Below are 27,101 nucleotides of genomic sequence, written 5' to 3'. Positions count from 1 at the left end.
TGTCTAAATGCTTTAATATATTTTGTTTTAGCAGTACAGAAGACCTATGTAAACTTTTCCATGACATCCCAAGATCTTGCCAGGAAAATGTATAATCCAAAAATGGGAAGGATTGAATTGATGATATGATTATTCATAATGGTAAGATCATCAAGTATAGTTTTACTGAGACGGTGGGGCTACAGTCCAGGCTCATAAATAGTCCATGAGGTTAGACATCTTGGTATTCATGTCTCTCTTGTTTTCCTGTATTTAATCACGTTTATGTTAGATTTGGAAGTTCTTTAGATCTTCTCTCTGTATAGAGACAGTGTGCATGCGATAAAGTTTAGTAGAAATAATAGACCATAGCAGTCTGTAACTTCACATGTTCTGAAATTTACTTTGAATTAGGGACAGGAACGAGCAACAAGTTTATAGAAAAATTCAATCAAATTCTCTCACAGTTTATTCAGTGTGAGAACAAAACTCACAAGCCTTGTCTCAACCTTTGCCTCTCATCAGGTGTCTCAATGCTTCTAGGAAATAAAGCAACATTTTGATGTAAAGCAAGACAGATCTGCAGCATGATTTTTAATCTTGGTTTTGTTTGCAATCTAGACCTTTTTTTTAAAGCAAAGTAGCTTTTAAGAGAAAAACAGTGTGATTGTAGATATGTTAAAGTAGAACATGTAGCAAAGAAAAATAATATTTTATTTCATTCCCCCAAGCTCTTAAAAGCTTCTGGAAACTGATTAACCTTTCAGTAGCAGGGAAGTAGGAGGTCAATGTTAAACTGGTATTGTCATGGCAGTGACATATTCCTTCTCTTTTGAGGGATCTCTCAGCTGTTGTTACCTGTAGTCCTGCTCAGCCCTTTCCATGAGATGGTCATGGCTCTGAAAGGCATGAATATTTTAATTTTTGTTACCAAGAAACTTTCTCTCCCTTTCATTGATAAGTTAGAAATGAAACCAGGGAAAATTAGTCGAGCAGTTCCCTCTCTCCCCCTAAATCACCTTGATGTTTACTGTTACAAGCAAGCTTATTTCCCAGCTTTGCCTGGCTGTTAGGTAGGCTGGTAAAGAGATGAAGGAGGCTTTAAAAATGATTTCTGCAGACTCAAAGAGAAAATACTGGAAAAGTCTTTTAGACTGTTTCCTCTGGGATTACCGAACTCTCTGTTTAGTCAAGGTATTTGGACAGCTGTTCAATCAAGCTCTTACCTAGACACCATTTACCCACAGTATAGGCACCCCTCTGCCAGGATCTCCTCACTCCATTTTCATGTTCTTAGCAGACTCACCATCTGCTTGTATCTTACTGCAGCTCAGATCTCCATGTAGACTCCCCATGACTACCTATCTCTCTCTTTTATGCCTTAGGCTGTGCCTGTGCAACAGAGATCCTCCATACTGTTTTATTACTGGCTCTTCTTTTATCTTCTGGTTGTCCACAGCCTACTGGTTCTTTCCTGGGCTGCCCTGCACCCCATTATTTGGCTGTCTGACATGTCCTGATGTTGACAAGTGGGATTTCAACAATGTCTTTCTCTGCTGGTACCAACAACTGATTTTAGATTTCACCCATTTGTAAGCTTTGATCTGTTTCTGGAAATAATACGCCACCCTCCTGGTGATTTAGAAATACACTGCTAAAACAGATTAAATATAATTCATCTTCATGGCCATGAAAATGTTTCAAGTCCAACTCTGTGGCAGACACCAAATTTTACCAGTGCAGAAGTAGGAGAAGTTACTAAACCCTCTCATGCACTGGATGCTTACTGGGTAATATATTCACCTTTACTGTCGTGGACAAGAGCAGAGGGTAAACTGGCACTGAAATTACCTATTAAATATTTACATTCTACCCATTACAATAAATGAATAGCTACTGAATGCTGGAACGTTGGTAATACTGGCACTGAATTAACATGCACAAGTGTTAGTTGTTATTGTTTGAAGACATCATCCTGGGCTCCTGTCCTCACAGAGACAGCTGTTCTCAGATGACAACCGCTGCTGAAATAGTTACTCTGCTGAAAAACTCTGGGGACAGGAGTACACAGCCAGGAAAAACCTCACATCAAACTATTAGAAGCTGTATTGACACCCAAATATCTAGTGAATATATTGACAGCCCAACGTGTAATGAAATGGAAAGATGGAAGTTCTCTTTTTAAGGTGCAAGATGTCAATGAGCGGAACACTGTAGCAGCATTGACATCAAAGGGCAAGACAATAGGAGTGACAAAAATGATGCCAGATGTCAAAATCTATTGCCACACTGGTCAGAGGAAAATCTGAATGCTGTCTGTTGATCTAGATAGTGAATCACAGTGTCCTAAAGGGGAAGTAAAATGCCAAAAGATGGTGCCTGGAGAGTTTCTGCTTTTGGGACCTGGGTCCATCTCTGGCAGAGCTTGTTTTTTCCTCTCTGCAGTGTCACCATAGAAAGAAGGTGAGAGTTGGGCTCCTCATGTCACTCCAGTACATTTGATGCAGGTCTGAGAGCACAGCCTGGCTGTCACCCAACCACTTCTCTGTTCTTCTCTTGCTTCCAGGTGGAGCCTTTTTCTTTCAAAGCCACTGATCATCTTCCTTCAGTCCAATGGCATTCAGGAAAAGGATGAATTTCAGGCCTGTGGTCTGAAAAACCTCTTTTTCTCATCATTTTCTGCACTGAGTGCAGGAGGGCAAAAAAAGTCCTGGCAAAAGTACTGCCACCTTTCTTTTGCAAGGAATGCAACTAGCTGGCAGTGCCCTCAATCACACCCTTTTAGAGAGAGATGCCCAAAGCAGAGTAAACAGGCTGATATTATAAACCCATGGCTGTGTCACAGTTTACAAGTTCTTAGCTGAGCTGTTTGTACTTTGTTGCTTTCATTCTGTGTAGCAGCATGTAATTAAAATATTCATATGCAGATTGCAGCCCATTTATGGTTGAATTCTGTTAGATGCTGAGCAAAATTTGGGTAGTGCTGAGAGATCTCAGCTGCTAAGGAAGTGAAAGGAGACTCAGAGTAGTCTGAGTTGCCCAGCATCTGGCAGAGTGCCTTAACATTTATTTGTTCTTATGTTAGGATAAAACTGGCAAGGAACAGGGAAGCAGTTTAGGGCTCAATTAACAAACAGTCTTTAAAAAATGTATTTCATTTTCTGCCTTAGGCTTTGCCTTAGGGCTAGGCCTGTTCACAGAGCTAAGTCTAAAAAAGCAAAGCTGCTGTTATACATAATATCCTGTAAACAGCCATCCCTTCTATAATGTGGGCAATTCAAAGTATCTTAATGTCACAGACACCTCACCTCAGGAGAGGGAGTCAATCTGGCTAGCACTGGGTCAAATTATTCAGTAGAATATCTAGGATTGATTTTCAAATTATTATTTTTTTTGTGAGGTTTTTGTAATATTTCAACCAGGGTAAAGTAAAAGAGTATCTTTTGGACTTGGTCTTAAAGTAGGCTGGGCTGAAGGAGTCCCATCTAGGGCAAAAGGAGGCTGATGCTTTGCCTTGGACTTGGAGAATATTGTGGTGCAGAGATCAGAGATCTCCTGCTGTTGGAACATACATTAGATGCATCTATTTTTTTGATTATAACAGTGGTCACTTCTTTCCTGTAGCACTTCACAAAGGCCCAGAGGTTCTATGCTATACCTATGTGTAGGCTTTACTAACTCACTTCTGTATTCTTACTAAAGGTTATGTTATGACTAAGAGAAACGTTTTTGGAGAAGCAGGAAAAGTCACCTCTGCAGAGTGACTGGAACCAGGATCCTTGGTGATTCACCTTCTAGGAGCAGGTAATATATGGAGAAAGAACATCCTACTACTCCTCTCCCTATCTACAAGTCATCAGGAGACTGGGGAATTGAGATTTTCCAAGGCACTACAATTCTTCTACTCCCTTAATGGGGTCAACTGCTATATACCACGCAGGCCTGAATTTTCTGAGGCTTTGCAGAAGTTAAAGGTAAATCAATAAAAGGGCAAGACAAGCATTCCTCTGCTGCATCTCGCTGAATTTATTTCTGATTATCTGACTTTATGAGATCTTTTTGCCTCTCTTTCCATTCAAGACAAATTCAGCTAGTATCAAGAGAGAATAAATGCTTCCAGAGCAAAGTGATTCACTGTGAGCCTACATTCAGTTTGTCTATACATTTTCCCTAAGTTGTTATGACAGTCCTAAAGTAGTAGATCTACTTAACATTTTTGTTTTGGTTTGAGTTTTCTTTCTCATTTTGGAAGGTAGAGAAATAGTGTGTCAGATCAAACACTTTCTTCGCTTCCTTTGAAGAGTGCTACAGCTTAATCTTTCTAAATGAAGCTGATACAAGGTTTCTCTCAGCACTGTAAGCAAAACTGAGTGCCCTGATGACAGAGCTTGGGACTGCTCCTGCCACAGAGAAGGGGAAAAGCAGCGAGAACATGCAGGAAGCTGTAGAATGCTGCACAGTGAGACAATGAGTCCTGTGGAACCAGGCTTGCTGTTTCTGCTTCCGCAGGAGGAACAGGGTGCAGGACTGACCTTTGGGAAGAAGTCACACCACCTTACTTCCTTAGCAGAAGTCACCACAGGAAGCCCACGGAGAGCTTATACAGGCTACTGTAACTCTGAGTGATACAACCAATCAGCCTCTAAGAAATACAATAACATCATTGCAGTCCCTCTTTCTTAACTTCTGTGCATCAAAGATGCAGCGCAGGACATAGACTGAGAAATGATGGATGTTACTGTGCTGTTTCTCTGCCATGTCACTGTGGTATTTGCGTTTATAGCATAAGGAGCTGTTCTAAGGGTGATGGTAAGAGACAAAAACATTCTACTCAGCTCTTACAAAAGTTAGACAGAATTATTCCCCCCCCCCCCCCTTAAATTGTATATCAACTGCACGAGTTGAGGCTTAAAATATAAGGCTGATACATTATTTTTGTAAATTCTGAGAGTCCCTTTGAAAGTCCCTTATAAGGTTATTCATTTTAAGTTTGTGAATAACATGCATGTTTCATGAAAGGTTGATTAATCACTATAAACAAGCACAGGATCACTTAAATCTATTAAAGTGGTAGTAACTGATCTAAGTACATAAAGTGGTGTAATAATTAGCATGAGTGACAAATTCTTAAAGCAAACTTCTTTTGCAATCAGAGTGTTCTTTTTGACATTCGTTATTGCTGGGGAATTGAAACTACAATTGTTATCTAGATTATGTAAATTCAGTTTTGCTCTGGAACTTTCTTTTTATTTTTTAAGATGTGGATATGAAAAAAAAAACTAGATTATTTAAAGTTTCCCTTGAAAAGCCATTCATATTTCAAGGAGGAGTCACAATTAAATATTATTTTTCATCTTTGCTGAGATTGAATTTTTTCCACAGTCCAGGGTATTTCAGTGCTTTGTCTTTGATGGTGGTGAAGTCCTTGATTTTCATACCATCATATATTTTAATGTGGCACGTGCTGCTGTTCTTGGTAGACTGATTTAACACAGAGATCTAATAACAGGGGCATTGACTAATTTTTTTCTCAGTTCTGTTTTACTGTCTACCCCTATCATTTCATATCTTAACCTGATAGGGCATGAAATTGTCTACTAATTTACTTGTGCAGTGCCTGGTAGACTTGAATTGAAGTGGGATCTTTAAGTATTATTCCCGTCATAATTAGCTGTTCGTGTTGCACCAGCAGGACCAACTCCTCTGAATTTGTGCAGACCTTTGAAACATCTTTGTGTAGCCCTTTCTGTCACAGACAGGCTGCCTTACATTTTGCTGGTCATGCAGAGACATTGCATGCCTTTTATCTGTGATGCCTTTTTTAGCACTGCCCATGTTACTGGCTCCTTTCATTTATCTTTCTTTTTTTTCTAGCCTTCTGTTCTGCTCTGCACGTCCATTTATCCCGTTCTCAAGCAAGGGTTTCACCGCTTTCTGTGGTGTATTCCCAAAGTGCCAAGTGACAGCTTTTGTTTGGATTTTGTACGTGTTTTACTGGACCTGGTACAATTGGACAAAATTCTGACTGGGTCTAGTGGAGCTGCTTATGGAATAGATCAGGACAGTTGTTTTTTAAGTGTATAATATCTCCAAAAATCACTGCGGGATAGGGAAAGGAGAGGTCTTCTGGGTCTCTTGGAAAACTTCCAGCAGGTTATTTCCAGCTCAGATCAGAAATACTTCAACATGTCCCCTGATACATTGATGTTTCCAAACACTGTCTCATTTAGAAAATGGAATGGCAAAAATGCTCACAAATGAGATTGGGGCTGACAAAGTTATGACACTTACCTCCACAGGAGATGGTAGCTGCTGACTACATGTGGAAGGGTGAACTTACAGTTACAAAACGGGGTTTGTAGTTATACCCTGTGATCCTTTTCTACCTGCAACTCAAATTTCTTGTAAATCCCTGACTTTTTCCCATTCTCAGTGCTTACAGCAATACAGCTGCTTTACATCACGAAGGAAATTGAGGCACAATTTTGGTTTTCGAGCAAACCAGTATAGTGTACATAGACTGAAAGTACTTTTTTTCTTTTCCTTTTACTTTTCACCCTTTCTGTGCAAAATATCTGCACTCTTGGCCCCTCTTTCATCCACCTCATGTTCTAGTTGCTTGTCAATATAAACAGTCTCTGAGTTGGCAATATTTCATGCGAGGCCACTGTGCTATCCTCAGCCTCTCTGCAATTAATATTCTGTCCTGTCATTTAAGTCCAGCCCAGTGTTCCTAATGTCAGGATGGCTTTGTTTAATATGACCAGCAAGGCACCATATGTTTCTAAGTTGAGTCCCACTGCCATTTCTGGAGGTATCTCCCATTAATCAAGAAGGCTACTTTGTCATAGTGCAGCTAATGTTATCACCAAACTTTAAGCACAAAGGTGGCATAATAATGACTCCTGTTTCACTAAATGGAGTTAACACAGCTGAATAGCTTCCGTGATGGTTTATTATATTAGTCTTTCAGAACATTGACTGATTTGTTTTTATTACCAAGAAAGCTTTTGTCTTATGAAAATTACTTAGGAGCACAGGTCAATGTTTTTCACGCCACATCTCCCTAAGAGGTACATTGCTTCATTATACTTTGTATTCTGCCACTGCAATCTGTGTGTCATTTAAATTTATTTGTCATGATACCACTGCCAGGCTGCCATTAAATTGTTAAAGGGTATTCAGGAAATGTTGTTGCACTAACCTTTAGAGGAAGACATATGGAAATGGGCTATATCTGTTAATTAACTTTTTGATGTGCAAACCTTCCAAAGTGTAAGGCCTGGTATGGATCACTACATGTGAGCAGAATATTTAGTGTGATGGTGATCATGTTTTTTCTGTGAGACAACAGACACTTTAGGTTTGAATTTCCTGTATGCCTATTTAAACTAGGAGACTAAAATGTTGAAGAACAAAACCAAAGTCCATGGAAAGAACACAATACATGTCTCTCTTCTGTCCATCCATGCTTGTCTCCAAAAACCTGTGATGCCTCCTTGTCTCAACAATGTTTAAAAATTGCAGCTCACAGAAAATGAACAGATGAAATAAGGGATACATAGAAAAGTAAAACATGTTGATTGGTTTGAGAACTCATGGGAGGAGCTCCCGAGGAATTTCCTGTTAAGCTCAGCCAAGGATCCCGGGTCTTGGATATGTCACACGTCCCTTTGGAGAAGGAGCTGTCAGAAAGGAGGTCACTAGCTCTAAGCTAAAAAGCTGTGATGGTTCTCAGACACATCCTGGGAGTCAAAAATTGGACCACATGCAAAGAAACCAAAGCTAGGAAGGCTTAAGCTTTCCTGCTTCAGACAATCTGATCTCTAACAAGATTGGGATGTTAAGGGATACTTAGAATATTAACTGTTCATACTTCAGGGCTGGTCAGACTTTCTGAAGCTAGAGTTCTTAATACTGATCCTATAGTAATACAAGTACTTGGAGATGATATAGTGCAGCAGTGTTGTGGAAAGAGGCTTGTTGCCTTTTCACTAGCTAATCTTTAATTGGCACTGTTTCCCTGGTGTGGTTTGGTGTGGGGCTGCAAAAATTCTTGTGGCAGCATAAAGTGGCATAGGAACATGCTGGGTTTTGGAAGTGTCAGAAGGGAGGAGCTGTGTATACCAAAACCAGGTTTGCAATTACAGTAGGAGCAGTAATCCCAACAGGTAGGTGCTGAGAATGGAACAGGGTAGAGTCAGGTTGAAATAGGACATGTGCTTGTTGCCCTGATAACATGGTTAAGTGAAAATGTACATGGATAAGTGTGATACATGTGAAAAGCATAGTGACAGACAACAGAAAGCAAATATGCAGTATAGGGAGGATAGAATTGTTTGCTCTGAAAGGAATTACGTCATCCATCAAACCTGTCAGAAAACCCCAATTTTCAAGGTTTGACCTTCTTGACCCTGGTATATGTTAGACAAGAGCTTCAGTGCAGTCTGAACAGCCTAAAAAATGAGTATGGGGCAGTTGAATACAAGGTCTTTTTCTGTGGAAATAGAAAGTTTGTGGTAAACTCAGACAAAAGACTGATGGCTAAATCAAACTTTGTATTTTCCCAAGCATTAGATTAGTGGATGTGTTCGTAGATAGCTCTGTGAGTTCAGACTGTGTGCATGTGGCTAAGAAGCTATGCTCATAACATCTTTCCAAGCTTTCACTTGTTTTTATTATTTTGGGTTGTTATCTGGCACAAACAGTATAAAACATATCACAGGAGCTCTATAATCAAGCTGAAAATATTCAGAGTGCAGCTGTGGCATTCCAAGTTTGAGAGGAAAAACTATTGAGAGACAAGAAATATAGGAAGCCAATGTAATTATTGTTTCCGTGTTATTCGTGTCTCAGTAGGTGAAAACCAAACCTGAGGCATTAGCCAGAACTCCAGTGTATTTTTCATGCAAGTTTGCACCTCACTACGGTATGCTTCAAGTGTTCAAAATTGTGTTTCTGGAAAGGTATTTTATGCTGAAGTTGCTGGGGGTTTTTACAGTTGTTATTTTTCAGTATTGCTTACAAGCTTATGGCTAAACCAGGAATTCTCAAAATGTCTTACTTTTCTGAAACCAGCTTGCTCTATGAAGCACAGACCTAGATGTGGAGGCCCATAAGTTTTACCTGAACTTTGGGGTAGCAGTAAACCCCTAACTTGCCTAAGAATTTAATGCTTTCACATCAGTTGGGTGAAATAAAATGCAATGTAACATAGACATAGAAGAGAAATTGCTTTAAGGAATATTCCAATGCAGTTCACTAACTATTAAGTATCGTTATACTTTCATGAGCTTAAATCTCTACTGACATGAATGTTTTATATCCTGCAGTGCAAGTTGTAACACTAGGATAACTAATACAGTTAGAGAAGATTTTCGTTAGACCTGAGAAAGTTTGGAGTTGCTCATGATCTTTGGGCAACTGACTCTTCATTTTGTGCTATTGAAAAGTTTTTATCTTTTAGTCAATAAGTATTCTTGAATGTATTCCTGAACTTGATTTTTGCCAGCATTGTTTTTTTTTTTTAAAAAAAGTAGCTAATTGAAATGTTTTTTGGAGACCAGAAATATGCAGATCTATTTTTTGTGTAGAAGTATCTATTGTTTCTGTACCCTTCTTAACTGTGGCTTTTGTTGTGAGTTTCTTAGGCTGGGAATTAGCACTAATGATATTAAATAAGATGAAATGACAATAACAGGTAAATAAAGGGGTAGTGCTAAAGTCCGAGACTTCATAAACCAAACTCTTCTACATATGTAGTCGTGTGCCAAATTTGGCAAATGTTTATGGAAATTAGGACTGTTTATATTGATATTATGGCATGTTTAACCAGACTAGGACAGAATAAAATATTCAACATTTTATTAATCTAAAAACCATACTTGGGACCATCCTGAAACTAACACTTTTTAGCCCAGAACAGACGAACAAACATGTGTTTGTTTCACTTAGAACTCTAGATTGGTACCACTGTCCTATCTGATTGATGGCTGTGTGATTGGGTTGTCCTCTGAGATAGCTTGGGGTCCAGATTTAGCATCTCCTCTGCCCAAAAGAGCTTTGTGCCCCTACAGTCTGTGCAGCCCCATTGCCAGGATGTGCTGAGGGACCCAGTTTCCCATGGTGATGGGATTCCAGTCTTTCCAACAGCAGGCACTGAGGAACATCCAGTGGCTGTCCATTATGCAGGATGGGACTCAGGACCCCATGGCCCAAACCTGTCCTGCCAAACACTTAATTTTTGTCCTGTTAGCCAAGTTATATGCATAAGCTACGCTATGGCAATTGTGCTGTGCACAAGGAAGGTAAATTAGCTTCAACAAGGTAAATCACCTTTAACAATGAGATAAATTACCTTTAAGAACAAGATAAATCACCTTCAATTATTCTGTATTATTCTGAAGTTGTGGGGGGTAATAGTCTGCACCTGTGCAGTAACCAAAGAATAGTTGTACTACAGTTACCTCGTGCCTCACTGCTGGTATTTAGGTTCTTACTGTCTGGGGACAATGAGGCAGTCCAAGGTATTTCTCTCCTCAGTTAATAGAGGTTGGCTATTTATCTCAAACATGCCATGGAGCTAAAAGCTTGCCCTAAGGCAGCAGGGCAGGAGGTACATTACATGAGAAACAGAAGCTTGTTACTGTGTGACTCTACTTGGCAGCACCCAAGACTGTGCTTAGACTTGTGCTTTTGTGTTTGTAGCTTGGGCCTGGGATGCAGGAGGCAAGAGCTGGTGGTGGTGAAATATGTAAGGTGGGACGTATGAGGACATAGAGAGCTTGATCCTAGTAGAAGGTGTTAGATATGTGACAGGAGAATGAGGGAAGAGGAATAATTTAGACAGAGATGAGAGGATAGCATATGACTCAGAATTATAAATGCAGTTTCTTTACAACTAACAGTAACAAGTCATTTCTGGGTCCTTCTCTGCAGGGAACCTACTTGCCTAGCAGGTTCCCACGCTATGCTGTGACATGGGGCTATTCCTCCCCAGGGACAGAACCTTGCATTGTTCACTGATGAACTTCATGAGGTATTCTCGTGTTACAGTCCTTGCATTTATTAAGGTCCCAGTGTATTGATCATACTGTAGCTTGGCTGGCTGTTTTAGCCTTCATTCCCCTGAAAAGCACACTGTAAGCCTTTTTTTCTGTTCATGAGGCACCTCCTCCTATCCCTGCAGTTTTTCGCAGGCGATAGGCAGTAGCCTCACAGTCACTCTGGCCACCTCTCTGGCCATCCAAACCAGCCCCTTAGCCTTCAGCATGCCCAGCCTGTAAGCAGGTCCTGGGCTAACCCTGGTTGCCTCTCTGCTTTGCACACCGCACCACACGCAGAGGTCCAGGAACAGGCTTTGCCTGTGACAGCAAAGGCAAAGAAGGTGTTTAGCTTTTCCAGTGCTGTTCACTGCTAGGTTGTCTTTTCCACATTTTCGCTGAGCTTCCTTTTGCAGGCTCAGGGACCTTGAGGAATCTGTCCTTGTGTTATTCTCCTTAATTTGAGCTACAGATGGTTTTGGCTTTTCTGATTTCTGAAACCAAAATAAAATGATGGCTATTGATAAAATAAAGTATTTTTTCTTGGTCAATATTTCTTCTTCATTAATCTCTTCTCTCCCCACTACCCACAGGGAATGAGCACCATGTAACCAGACAGCTATATATCTTCTGCTCTAGACCACTGACAGGAAACTGTAAACCACCTGTTTGGCAAACCTCTGCTTTGAACCTCTAAATGATTCAACACTTGTGTAAGTCAGACATATTCTGGTACTATGCAGTTAAACAATCTTATAGCCATACTCATTGTAATGCTAAGAGGTGCAGGTACTGTATGAACTGTTTACTAATGCAAACTGTCTCTCAAATAATTAGGTAATAAAAGTGGAAAGTGTATGTGAGCTATAAATATGTCCTAAAATGTGCATGAAAAGCTTGTGTGCTGTTTACAGTCTGTTGAAGAAATCCTTGCCAGAGTGACACATGACTGTCTTCTATAGCTATTGTAGTGGATATAGAGTTTGGTATCCTTCGTTTGTGTGTGAAACAGTTGTGGTTTAACCCCAGCTGGTGACTAAGTACTGCACAGCTGCTTGGTCCCTCCCCTCCCTGGTGGGAGATGTAAATAGTATGGAATGGGGGGTGGACAATATGCTGATTTTGGCTAGGACAGAGTTAACTTTCTTTATAGTAGCTAGTATGGGCCTGTGTTTTGGATTTGTGCTGAAAACTGTTGATGATATAGAGATATTTTCATTATAACTGAGCAGGGCTTACACAGAACTAAGCCCTTTGCTGCTTCTCAACCACCACACCAGCAAGTAGTCTGGTGGTGCACAAAGAGTTGGGAGGGTATGCAGCTGGGACAGCTGACCCCAGCTACCCAAAGGGATATCCCATATCATGTGGCATCATGCTCAGCACATAAAGCTGGGAAAAAAAGAAGAAAGTGGGGAAAGAGGGGTGAGAGGACACACGGTCAGAGTGGTGGCAATGGTGTTGATCTTCCCAAGTAACTGTGACGCTTGATGGAGTCCTGCTTTCCTGGAGATGGCTGAGCACCTGCCTGCCAATGGGAAGTGGTGAACTGATTCCTTGTTTTGCTTTGCTGACCCATGGGTTTTCTCACTTTTACTCCTCTCATTCTCTTCCCCATACCACCAAGTGGAGTGAGTGAGTGGCTGTGTGGTGCTTATTTACTAGCTGAGCTTAAACCCTCACAGAAACTTTGGCTTACAACAGTAGTGCTAAACACCTAACATGCCATTGTAATGGTATTTAAGGCAAAACTCAGCTACTCTTGTTTAATTATAAAAATGACATGTGGAAAACCCTGTGTTGGGAAACAGAAAAGTTATGTATATTGTTCTGTCCAACTTGAGTATTTCAAAGACAAATGTTAGTAGTTGGACTTTTACTTCCTGAGCTACTCTGCCCTTTTTTACTTTAGAATGAGAGATATTATGTAAATGCTGAAGTAGTATGGGGGAAAACAATTTGAATAATGTAGCCTGAAATGTCTTATGAATGGAAACTGAAACACAAACTACAGAGAAATCACTGAAGTCAATGCTGAGATGCATTCATCTCTGGTAGTGCATGAAAGCTAATTAATAATACAGTGAACTGGAGGCAGTACAGAAGGAAACATTATTAGATGAGGAAGTACAATAGAAAGCGAAATGTCTTTCAGCTTATTGACTAAGGATAGGTGAAGATCTACAAATGTCCATAAATGACCTTGACAGCAAGGAGGATGAGTCTGTCTGGAGATGTTCCTCAGAGTGTTGTGTCTGTGGGATTAATAGGATAAAAGAATAGGCAATCAGGTTGTGATGTGAAAGACTAAGAGTTCTTCCATGGCAGTGTCTGGCAGCTATTGAGGCTGTATCCATATAGCTCCTAAATGCAGATAAGAAAATGTTTTTACTGCTTGAAACACTCTGGTATATGCCCAGCTAATGTAAATTGTGGTTTTCTATTGTATATGTAATATCTGCAAGTGGAGAACAGCAAAAGCCATTGAATACTTAATCCCAAGCTTGGATATATATCAAGGAAAGGAATAGAAAAACTATTGTTTCATGCATTTAAAGCTAAGCTAGGAACTGCTGCTCAGAGCATTTTGAGAACAGTCCTGCTCTCACAAGGAGGTGGACTTAATATTCTTAATAAATGCTTTTAGATTGCATTTCTTGTTATGGGATGATAACGTTTCCTAGTGCCGGCCCTGACTGAATAGGGTCAAAAAAGTTATTCACCTCATACATCCCCATTTGCATAGGCCTTGTTGTTTTAATTACAGGTTTTCCTTTGTTATTTTTTTTTCTCATGAATTTTCATACCATCATCTAGATAGGTTTGGGATATGGAATTCTTGAACAGTAACATGCTACTACTGATGTGATTGAGGACAACTAAAAAGTTGACAAGCCTCCAATCTCCCTCGATGTTGTGTCTTTGGCTGTCACTTTCTTCCCTCCTAGATTTTTCAGCATTTCACCTTTTCAGTTTCCTATGTGTGTTCTATATGTTCTTATATCACTGTCAGAATTATAGGACTTATGACTTTTGCCCTATTTCATATACTCAAATGATAAAATGAAGTGGATCTGTCTGTTTCTTTATTCAGGTTAAGAATAGCTAATGTTTTGACAAATTATTTCCCTTCTATCTATGCTCAGTTACTTCAAGGATATCTCTTTTTCTTTTGAGATCCAGAATGAAGATTTAATAGGCTTATGTCTTATTTTGAATGGTATTGGTGAAATTCTATAATTAGTCAACTTATCCTATTGTGCTGTTGTTTAAAAAAAGTTGTTAGGATGGGAGCTTCTTTGAACTGAACACTTATTGTATGCTTTATTGATTAATCAGTCATTTGAACAGTTCATATGGGTGCCCATTATTTATGGCATTATTATTATGATTATTGATTAATCAGTCATTTGAACAGTTCATATTGGTGCCCATCAGAAATACAAGCACAAAAAGATACCCCATAAATCTTTTTTTCATGATTGGCTTTTGGTGAGTTGCTGTACTTCTACCTGGACTCTGCAGCTGCATAACTGATTATCACCAAACATGTGACACACGAGATGGACCCTCCAAGAAATTTTCCCCATTGCTTCTGACACTTTTACTCAGCAGAAAGTGGCCAAGTGGGGCTCCCTGTGGGACTTCCCATCCTGATTCTAATCTAGACATAACCAGGAAAGCGAGAAACAGAAGGAAAGACGGGATCAATTAATTCAATGAGCTGAGTTAAAAAACCCATGAAAATGACAGAGACAAACCTATTAAAAAAGAAACAGAAAAAAAGGACCAAAGGACAAATCATGTCCCTGGGCCAGAGGCATCCCTGAAGCCTCCCCAGTGCAGTCCTGACCAGGATGGGTAAGGTGGTGGAGCATTCCCTGAAACATGACATTTGTAGACAGAGCATTCCTACAGTGTGATGATGTCTTCTAAAAAGCAGTGGTCTGATGTATGCTATCCAACCTTCCCTGAAAAACTGGGACCTAAATGTTGATATGGGTCATGATGTGGTTATGGATCTTAAGCACTAAGAGTTACATACACCCCTGAAATTAATTTGACTGCTGTGTACCAAAATCTAATTTATTTTCTTATCATCTCCCAACCATTAAATTGCTAGAGCTGAGCTGTATAAATGCTTTAAAGAAAGGCAGCTCCTAGTCACTAAGGAATATTGCAGAAAATTTGCCTTCCAAGCATGGTTATATAATGCCCACTTATTTTAATTAGACTTTTGCTCTCCAAGTTCCACTTTACCTAAGTGGCATGATCACTGAAAAACAGTAGAGATCTGTGGTAGCAAATGCAATCTATCTGCTCCTTTCAGCACTGACTTCTGCTTTACTATTATGTCTCTCAGGCATGTGAGCCCCCAGCAGCTTCTTGCAGTGTTGTCTATTATTAGTGTTTACTCAGAATGGGTCTTATTCTTTGCTATCAGAAGTGCAAGAGATGTCTGTGCAAGCATTGCTTATCTTTAATTCTCCTACAGAAGAGTGGTCCTCTGGGAGGAAAAATCAAATAAACAGCAGCCTAAATTGTACACCAGATAGCTGAAAACCAGGAACAGGACCAAAGCCAATTATTCACAAGACAATGCTGTTGTTAGTCTTTTCTCATGAAAGAAACACTTTTTTGAAATAAGTAAATTCCAACTAATTAAAGGTTTCCCTTCCTTCTTGTTGTGCTTGAGAACTATTGATGTATTAAAGTTTTTGGCAAGAATGAGAAAGGTGTGGTGGTTACATCCATTAGCTCCTCTGCCCCAGCAGCCACCTGCCTCTTCTTCCTGTGTTTTCTGTGACATGTCCTGTTACAGAACACAGAGACCTCTTTGGGCAGGAACTGAATGCAATTTCAGTGTACAAACCAAACAAGAAAGGTAAATTGTGCATTTGTCAAATCATAAAAGGATGATTTGTGAAGGTAGGTGGCAACGATCCCTTTCTGTTTGTTGGTCCAGCATTCTTGCACTTCTAACTGAGCAGACCAAACAATTTGTTTCCGTGTAATTGTGTTAAGCCTACAGGAGTCTGAAAGTCCTGATAACTGTGCTATGCTTTGTTATGATGATGAATTACTGCGTATGTTTCTGCCACGCTCATTAGTCCTACTTTGCAGTCCTCATCCTGCATGTGCGCTGAGATAAATTGGACATTGACCCTAAAAGGCAGTGTCCTCGTGAACCGTATTGTTTTAAAGTGTCTTTTTTTTTTCTTCTTCTTTTTTTTTTTTTAATTTTGCTTTTTGACATCAGCTGCTCTCTTGATTCTGAAAATAGGAGAGATCATAGTTCTTTTTTTCTCTTACTGCCTGATTTAAAGACTGAGTACAGAACACGTCATCCCATGGTCAAAAATCAAGAACTAATTCAAAGAGTAAGAGGCTTAGAAAAGCAATAAAACAATCCTACATATAAACATTGAGAATTGCTTTGGAAAAGAGAGAAAACAGGCTTGGAGCAAAAAGGAAGTGTGGGCTTTGTCTGGAGAGAAGAGTGACATCTGATAAAAGTTCAGGGTTATATACATTGGTAGGGGAATTTGAACAAAGCTGCTTAGGGGAAGAGAATGAGCAATGTAATAATCAAATGATAAACCAGTAGTGAATGTTTGCAGCAGTTTATTTTAGTGAGTGGATTGTTTACTTCTCAGAGCAGTCACTGTGATCAAGCAGGAAAAGAAATGCAGTTGAGCATCTGCTGCATGTCTTTTCTCTCTGTGGACACCACAGTTCTTGCCAGATATGACACATACACCAAGAAGCATGTTGGAGAAGCTCAAAGACCTTAGTTGTCTGGCAGTATCTAATCTAATAGGATAGATAACCACCTAATGGATGGTACACTGAGAATTAGACCTATGTAAAGCTCCATCCATAATCACATTTATTATGGCAAATTCCTACAAAAATACTGTAGTGAAGTTAAGATGAGAATAAATTCACAGAGATCACATGGGTAATAAGACTGAACTCTCAGGAAAATTGGTTTGGGGAACTGATTTTTACACAACATTAGGCTACTGGTCTAATTGTTTTGGTTTTGCTTGGATTTTCTTATGAAAGGCAACTTCTGTTTTTTGTCAAATATGGACTGTCAGAATATGAAGTTGTGTTTCTATGCAGATATGCTGCCTCAGTACATCTTGAGTCTTTTGTTGTCTGACTTCTTAATTTATCAAAATTGCAGTGACTTTTCAGTAATGGGACAGCATCAAAGTGTCTGAATACATCTAAAGGATCAAAGGTTGCTAGCTGATGCCATCTGTGCTCCCAAGATACTGCAGTATAGGCCAGCTCCTATGTGGACCATAGCCAAGTTGCCATCCACTGAGCTTCATTGTAGAAGCTGAGAGATGTGAATTTTTAGCTCAAATGTTGTCATATGATAATGCATCTAGATGGCTTGCAAACCTGAGGTGATACAAAACATGGAGTGACTTAACTCATGACCATCTAAATCTGACCCATACAACTATGCCTTAAAAAGACCCTTAAGCCCAAAGATCGCTCTCCTGTAACCCTTTTGAAAGCAATTATTGGTATTTGCTGTTCCTTTGCTTGTGTGTTTAACACATCCTTGTACTCTTGAGAACAGCTTGTGCTGTGCTTTTCTTGTGTTAGTCTCCTCTTGAATTATAGGAGGGAAACCTTCATAAGCCACTTCTCACAAATGCTGCATACACTGTGGCAGTAACGTGGCCTTTCCAGATGCAGCACCTTTTCAATTTCCTATATTTCATAGTTTCATCCGGTAACTGAGAGACCTAAATTTGTCGTGACAATGACTCCTTCAGGAGTCTGTCTGTGGGCTGGTCATTGTTTCAGTCACTCACACGCAGGAACTGCTGCCATTTCACATGCACAAGAGTATGCAAGACACACTGATGGGTCTGGGAGACCTATTGCCAGCAGGACAGGCAGTTTACGATGTCTCATCTCAAATGGCACTGTCTTCCTCTGTATGGGCAATGAATTCAGCCCTCAGTATCAAAGCCCTAACTAGAGTCAATAGAGATCAAGCTTGGGGTCACTGGAGTGATTCAGCTGCTGGTTCCCTAGGTTAGGGTGAACTGAATCATCCTCTAAGTTGCATTTGCTAGATTTCTGCTGAGCATGGCAGGTGGATGAACACTGATGTGTGTGAGTGTGTGCCTATATGTAGATAACTATTTAGATGTCCTAAACACAGAGTACTTCGAAAGGTCAAGAATTAATTTTTAGAATTTTAAAAAGTAATTGCAGAAGCTTTCTTTCAGTACTAATTCAGAGCAATTAGAGCACCTATGAAGTTTAAAGATCTCATGGAGAAGGATCTGTCCTATGGAAGGTTCTAATTAGAAACAGCAATATTTACCTTGTGTACAAAAATAAACATACAAAGCAGACCAACTACCAAATGACCTATCAGGCAGATTCCCAAAGGAAAACAGTTTATTGCTTTAAAATAAGATGTTTTTAAAATTCTAGAAGACACAGTAATGACTGGCGGGATATTGGCAGAAGCTGAACAGCAGAAACTAGGCAGTATCACCACTGTTTTTGACTGCTTTGTGGTGCATGATTTCCCATTCATCAGTAATGAAGAGCTAACAGCAAAAAGGTGCACCGTTTCTTTCAGTAATAGATTTTTCAGGGAGTAAAGGGCTGAGCCTTATGTGCTGTTTGTGTGCTACAGGGCTGGCCTTGTTGCACTGAAGACAGAGGTGCGGTAGCATTCACATGTACAAAATTTAATTACTCTGATTTATCAAGCAATTATTTTTCCTACTAGTTTTATTTAACTGGGGGAGATCTCATCCTTTCTTTCAGCGTAATGAGTGCATTTGCTCCAGGAGGCAATTTACCATTCACAGATGAATTCTCTTTAATAGTGACTTTGCTTTATTTTTCATTTTCAAATGAAATTACGTTCTCCATTTGTTAGTAAATTTGTGTGGCAAATTTATTAGTATATGAGAACAGTGAATTATTTATTGCATGATGACATAGCTTCTGCAGGAAAGCGATTCCCATCCAAACCTTCTTTTTAGACAATAATGTTGAGCCATGCTCGTGGAAGATGAAAATTTTGAGTTTGAACCAACAAGCTTGAGAAGGTCTTCCATTCAGAGTTTCTATTTCCTGAATGAAAGCACTTAACTTCTAATCTGTTACATAAATTACAATCACCACTTCCATTTTTCAGCTATTTAAATCAATTAAGGAGTTTCTTGTTTCCGAAATAGTTGATATAAGTGCCAATATCAAAGAGGGAGTTTGAGTTTGTTCGTCTGGCTCGCACAAACTTTTAGTGCACAGTTCCAACAAGGGCACAGCATGTCATCTTATTACTATTACCCATGATTAAGACAGTGCTTGCTATATTTTCTCATTAATCTCATTCCCATTCAGAAGCATATATATATAGTTTCCCAAATACTAAAGCCAGAGGAAACCACTAGAGCCAGGTAGTCTAACCTCCTTCAGAAGAAAAAACATAAGGTCAGTGTCAATATTTTTTTGTACAAAGCCAAATAATCATCTGTTGCAAGACACTATATATCATAGGAAGGACTCATATCTTCAAATGCAACTAGAAGCAATTGAGAATCTACTACATCCATTAGTGATTTTGGTCTAGACATAGAGAGAGCTAACTTAGTTCACAGAAAATTAAGCAAGGGGCTCCGGATGCCTCCCTTCATACCTGAAGTTGTCATTTATGCCTAAAGCCTTTTTTTGTACCTATTTGACTAACTTTTTCCTCAATAAACCTCAGTGATGGAGTCTGTGCAGTTTTTATGGACAAATCTAGTTGCTCAAAGTTTTTCCCAGTGCCTGGGTTTAAATTTTCCTTTTTGTTACTGAAGTGTGAAACTTTGTGCTTTCTTCCTCCTGGTCATGGAGAACTGTGTAGTCTCTTCCCTTTGTACATCCAAAAAGTGTTAAATTTCCCTTCAGTTTTCTCTCCTTTAAATTAAACGCCCCCTTCAACTTTTCACAAACAGTGTTTTCTTGTATTCTATCATTCTTACTGCTCTCTTAACTTCTTCCAGATGTCCTAGACTATTCTTGAGGAACAGTGCTTGTAACTGAAAACGTCCTCCAGTGGACGCTGCATCCGCGCTTGCGTACAGCCTTTCATTTAGGCGGCATGTTTGCCTTTGGCAACCTTGTTGGCACGTGCTCAGACCTGATCCGCTTTAATCCTCAAACCTTTTACAGCAGCGCAGATCTGTCATTTGCTGTTCTCTGGTTTTGTAGTGTAATCTAAATGTATAACTTTACTTTTTTCACTCCAGTATGAAATCTGGTTTCGCAGAAGAGTTCTCTAACCTGCCGAGATTATTTGGAGTTTTTGTCCTGGGCCCTTCAGTGCTTGGAGCTTCTCCTATTCCATATGATCTCCATATTTAACAAACGTATTCTATCTATAATGTCATGCAGGTTTTTTATGAAAATGCAGTATAATAGCAGATTCTGCAGAATTTTATTTAAAATAGCCTTTAATTTTGACTGGAATAGCCCAGCATAGTTGTTGCTGCTCTGGAAGTCATTAAGCTGTATATTTGTCAAAATCTACCACAAACTACCATAAGAAGGTTAAGCATATACTGACCATATTTTTCATGTTGTTCTGTGACACCTGCTAGTGGCTTCTGTCAGAAAAAGAATACTCAGCTCAGTGAAATGTAATTTTGCCTTGCTATGGTCATTTTTGTCTATTATTTTCTACTGCTACGTTTTAAAAACTGATCATTTTCCTGTACAAAGCATTAGATTCATTTGGTATCATTTGATATTTAAAGCTCTGTGTTGGCAGTCACCTATGTCTTTGCTGACTTTTATGCGTTAGTTGATTTTTTTGAATATTTGTTATAGGATTTTCCTGGAACTGAAATTAAGCTAAGTGGTTTTCTCTCCTCTTTCCTGTCTTTTTTCTCTTTTTCTGTTTTTAAAAAAAATGTAGGAGTGGCCTTTTCCCAGTTTTGTGGAGCTTTACTTATTTTTGACAAGTTTTCAAATCTACCACTTATCAGCCCTGGGATAAAGAACTGGCTGAAGGAAAATACCCACAGAGAATTTTCAGTGAGCCTGTCTTATCATAAAACTTCTCATTTACCTATTTTCCAATCTGTTTGTCACTGTTCTGGTTTTATTACTCATCTCTCTGTCTCTGCTGCTAATTTTGTTAACTGTAAGGTCACAGTTGACGTTTTTAGTGAAGACAGAAGCAAGAATGTCATTAACACTGTGACCTTCTCAAGATTCCTGTCAAGGAATAGACCAACATTTTTCCTTAATTTTCTGCTACTAATAATGTAAACAAAGAGTTTCTTCTTCTATATTTTATTTTCTCACAAGTTTTGACTTTGTGATTTTATCCCTAGACAGTTGATACTCCAGTTCAGTGTATCTATAAGTTGTCTTTGTTTTTTTATGAGGGTTGGTTTGGGTTTTTTTTATTAACAGTGCTGCCAGCTGTCCCCAATTCCTTTTCCCCTTTTTACAGGCATTATGTAAAAATCTAGCACTTGTACCACCCAGTGTTTATTGCACTGTGCTGTCCTAAGCTCCATGATTTATGATGTTTGTGTTCTCCTTTCTGTCTGAGAATGGTTAGTTCAGTCATCTATTTCACAGTCACTCTCAGACAAGTTCCTCTGCATGTGCATATTCTCAACCAGTTCTTCCAGGCAGCTAGAAAGACAACCAGAAGACCTTTCCATTTACTTGCTTTCTTCACCTTTTATAGAAACAAAAATGTCACTAGGACATTTTCAGACTTTGCTGTCAATATGTTCCTGCTACCTTCCATTCCCTGTGACTGGATGATGAAATGCAATTACTAAACCTGTTCTGTGTTCTTCATGCTTTTGCTGGTTGCCCAGAAAATACCTCAGCCACCCCAACTTTGTGACCAGATCCAAACCACGACAGCATCTTTTTACATTTTAGGTCTTTATTCTTCCATCTCCTGAGATTGAGCATAATATCAGTATACCATTGGTACATAGAGAAACATATCCTTTATTTTACTTTTCAGTGAGAGATGAACAAGCTTTATATACTTATGTCTGCTAAATAATTAAATTGGGTGGTATTGCAGTGTTCAAATGCTTATACCTTTGGAGTCAAATTATCTGTTGGTATAACTCCAATGATTTCAATACAGTTTCTCCAGCAGAGAATGACCTATATTTTCCCCTTGAAAAGGAAGAAAAAATATGCAAGTCTTCTTAAAATAGGAAGTTTTGATTTGTATTTAAGAACTCACAAAACATTTGTGACATCTTTTCTCACCCATTTAATTATTACTTTAAGTGTTATATTCTGGGTAATTCATAGACAATAAATAGTAGCATTTCAGAGACACAGACCCCCCATCCCCCTCTTCCACACCCCCAACAGTATGAGAGCAAAGACAAAACTCAGAGCAAAGAGAATCACTTGTCTTGTGGATACTGCATTAAAAGGCAATGAGGATTTTCCTTTTATATGATTAATTCCTATTTTAAAAACTAGACTCTTCTGCACAAGTGCAGTCAATTTTTTCATCACTAATGTAGAAGTTCAAACAAATTGTTCTTTCTGGAGATGAATGGAGAAAAAAAAGGATAATATTATTGACTTTGTTAAATCTGTCTCATATGATGGATTTATGAAATGGAAATATAGAAATTCCTTAGACTGTGACAGGAAATACAAATCATGTGAATGGAAAGGAAGTAGCACTGAAATAAAGACATTTCAGAAGATAATGGGTTCACTACAAAAGGTTCTTCTGTTAAGTACCTCCTGTAATTCTGTTTTCAGCAGAGCACCTGACAAGAGGCAGGAAAAGCTGCACGTGCATACATCACGTTTTGATCACTAGTGGCTGAAGATGTATTCAGGCTGTAGGCAAACAATGCAGTGAGGGTTAGAAGGACAGAAAATTCTGTGTCCAACCTGGAGTAACTGTTTCTTGGTTAGTACAAATCAAACAAACAAAATCCTACATAAATGAATTACTGATACTGTAGTTCTGAGTATCAAAGAGGGAAGATTATCCAACCACAGTGATTAGAAGGGGCATTTTATCTACAAAGATCAATCAGATGTGTCTTCTGGATCTCAAATGTGAAGAAGAAAGGTCTACTAAATTGTGAGGTGAGTTTAGTTCTATATTACCTTTAGAATATTTCAAATAAATTTTCCTGAAAAGAGGCCTGGTCCACAGGGAGAAATTTTTAGGGCTGAGGGTGACCTGTTGACTGAACTCACTGGACAGGAAAGAATGACACAGGGATTAGCACTTACCACAGCTCTGGAAAAGGTTTTTGCCCTAAGTGCTGGCATCTGGGCTTGTGAGTTTGCACATAGCACAACACCATGGGTTTGTGCAAAGAAGTACAGAGCAAGATTTGTTCTTTAGATGTAATTAATTGATCTCAAAGATACTGAATCCAGAGACCATCTTTAGTAATGACAGTAGCCCTGAACAGGCACTCACTTGCATTCCTTTATTCCGTGTGTCAATTGCTAAATTGTTAAATGTGTTGTGTTGTCAAAAGAGAAAGAATACATATAATATCTTTATTTTCTTGTAAAATCCGCCCCCCCCACACACCCCAAGCCACTCTTTTTTCTTTTTTTTAAGATAAAATTTAGGGATATAGTAGGAAGGAAAAGGAACAGACAGAACATTTTGGCAATGCTTTGCTTAGAATTGTTTTTATATTCTTCTCTGATATATAAATTACCAACACCAAAGAATGAAAAAATAGAAGAACATTTTCAAAGGTTGTACAAGTGTAGCAAAATTTCCAATGCCAAGAAAAACATCACCCCAAATAGACAGAAATGCCCTTCATGTAGTCATTTGCCTTTTTTCTATTGAATTGGTTCATATTGTTTAAAACCCACACTAACAGTATGAAAATGATGTCTCACTTGCATTCATAGATGTTGATCTCAAAAAATGTGTTCACAGAGCAGCAGATACCAAAACTGAAAAAAATAATTGGAAATTTCATTGTCAAATACTTGAATACAGCCTTTCTATGTGTTTAATCTCTGCCCTGATCTTTTTACCTAAAGCACTTCTTGTGCACTGGAAACCAAATTCAGGAATTACATAATTGGCTGCAACAGGAATGAGTGGCTGCCTTAAGGGGTCATCTCTTGTTCTGCTACTTCACAATAAATCTGAATGAATTCCTATTTCAATGAAAGTGGTCACTAGAGGAAAACGGAACAGAATTTCATCCCCAGATTTTAATGTTGAAACTGGAAAAGTAAATGTCAATTTCTTCAAAGTGCTTTTGGTGTATCTGCCGTACTTCACAATAATTAAGATGTCTCTATATTTCCTTAAATTAAGGAATTAACATTTGCTCCTCCTGTTAGTTTTTGAGAGCATAGGAAATATCAGACTTGAGGGAAAAATATGATGCATTAGCTATAGCTTTCTCCAGCATAGGACAACAAAACTGCTAAAATGAAATTTGTTTACTACCCTGTAATTTATAACATGCCCTTCTGGTGGAAAACCATACAGCTTTCAAGTTTTTTAATGGGCAAAGCATCCGTGTTTTGTGTTGAGTTTGACTATACATACTATGGTCTCTGAGATAGTTAGATTGCTAAAAGGGTTTCTTTTTTTCCAAGAGTTATTTTCTTTGGCTTAGGCAAGACACAGCAGCATTTTTTAACTTTTCACACCTTTTCTTCTTGCCTAATATGTATTGTCTCGTGATTTATTAAGAAGTATGGAACATGCATTTTCTGAAAACTGTAGACAAGTACTGTAACAATAAGATATTGTAAAAAAGGGTAGAGAAATACTTATGTAGATTCTTGTGGAATTTTTATGTGTTTGCTGCATATAAATTAGTCTTATAACTTCACTGAGGAGAGACAAGAATAAATAAATTCTCAGAGCAGAAAAAATTGAAGTTTTAAATAACTTGCTGAAGGAAAAACTTGAAAAATGGTAAAAGAAAAATGGGAAAAATATCTTTTTTGTTGGGTTTAGTTATAAATGCCACCATCATTTGTAATATATACATATTTAAAAGTGTAAAGACTGTGAGAGGAACATTCTAAGAGATGGGCATGTTAGAGAAAACCTTTCTCTAAATTTAGTATGACTGATGGCCCTCTCCTTGTTCTGGATTTCATTGCAAAAGCTTTGTGGAATTCCACTAAATAGTAATTTATTGAGCAAATTTTGCATTAAAATATAAATGAGAACAGAATTTTCTTTGTTCAGCCTGAAACAGTTAAATCAGAAATATAACTCTTTGTAATGATCATCCAGGCAATGCTGTTGTATTTTATGGGAATCAGTTGGGAGAAGTTTGTACAGTAGATGTTTAAAAAGAGAAATGCAATGTAATAGATGAAATATATTGCAGAACTAGGTAATTATTCCTGGTATACATGCATACTTGTTAAATTATTCCACAGTCAATGAAACAAAATATATTTTTGTGGAAATACTCATCTTTGTGAGTATGTGTGTAATATATTACATTAAAAAAAAAAACCACCAAAATGACAAACACCCCCTCCCCCAAATGTTAGAAGAGCATTAAAATTGCAAAGAAAAAAAAACCAAACTTGAATATTGAAGATTGATAAAAGAACATGTATTATCACTTGGTATACTACAGTTCCTGCTAACCTTGAACAGGACTGTTTAGTGTGCAATTTACTGTGTATCATATTAGGGCTGCATTAAAGGGTTAATGTTTCCTTGTAAATGGGACCTTCCTTACAGATTATCACTCCTTTAAAATATCATCATTATCCCACGTAAACAAAAAAAAAATGCCCTACCTCTCCCTTCCAAATACCCCAAACTCACACATATTATAAGCTGTAAATTATTAAATACCAGGAATTTCAAAAATGCATGGACACTCAGTTCTCTTTCCTGTAGTTTATCTGTGAAAATATTACTTGGTCTTTATTTCATGCTGAGTTTTACATGGATTTTTAAGATCATAAGGAGATGTTATATCAAGGAAGTAGTGTAGGAAAATGGTATTCAAACCTGCGTGTGCCCATGGCTGCATTAAGATTGTATATGCAATTATAATGCTGTCACTGACCGACTTTTGGGATTTTAATCTTCCATTTTAAGACTATTTTATGGCAGCTGTTTGATAGAATAAGTATTCAATATATCATTTGAAATACTTAGCAGAGAATAATATTATTATCTAAAACTAACTGCAGACAAAAATATATGTGGTTAGAAGGAAATGAGCCTGTGCAGACCAAAAGAACCTTAATGGCTTTGTCTTAACAGGAAACGATACTTTCTTCACAGAATATAAATACCTTTTTTCATCTAATATTAGGTATTTATAAGAAAGGAAAACTCACAAGTGAAGTGTGGAAATGATGTTTTTTTTAAAAGGTGTATCCTTTAAACACATATCTTCTTGTACAAAGTTACTGAACATTTATGGAACTGATTGAGATTTCCAACAGGTCTAGGCATGTGTCTGCAAAAAACCCAAATCTGTTATAAGTGATTTAGTGTAACACACCCTGTGCACCAAGATGTCCAACCCACCCTTCACTGACAACAAACCTCACCCTGTTCAAGCTACCAGGAATGGAGCTAGCCAAGATGAAAAGCCTCCTCAGAAGAGGTCACTACCCAAGGGCTGCTGATGGAGACAGGCAGATAATGATCAGCTATGAAATTGCTGTGGGGTAGCAGGTCTGGATGGTTCTCTCTGGTTGCTTTGCTGACTCAAGCTTTTCCAAAACCAGCCATAATATTCACACAAACTTGGTCCTATACATTTAAAGATTTTAATGTCATTGCAAGCTAATTCAGGGTGTCTACTTGCATTTTTGAGCAGCTGAAAGTATTTAGGCCTTGACCATTTTCCTTCTCTAAATAATTCAGGTTTAATCAGCTAAAGCCACACTGTCCATTAGATCTGCTGTGTTAAAAACAAACAAGCAAACAGGTCTTTTCTTTCCTCTTGCTAGGAAATCATAATCAGACACGAGATAGCTAAAAAAGAGATTTTTTTCATCATTTTAAGGAGAAAAATAGAAAGTAATAAATTACCAATTGTGAATTTA

Source organism: Gallinula chloropus, assembly GCF_964237585.1.
Source record: "Gallinula chloropus genome assembly, chromosome: 14".
NCBI lineage: Eukaryota > Metazoa > Chordata > Aves > Gruiformes > Rallidae > Gallinula > Gallinula chloropus.
The sequence above is the reverse complement of the archived record's forward strand: the minus strand, read 5'-3'. Positions refer to the sequence as shown.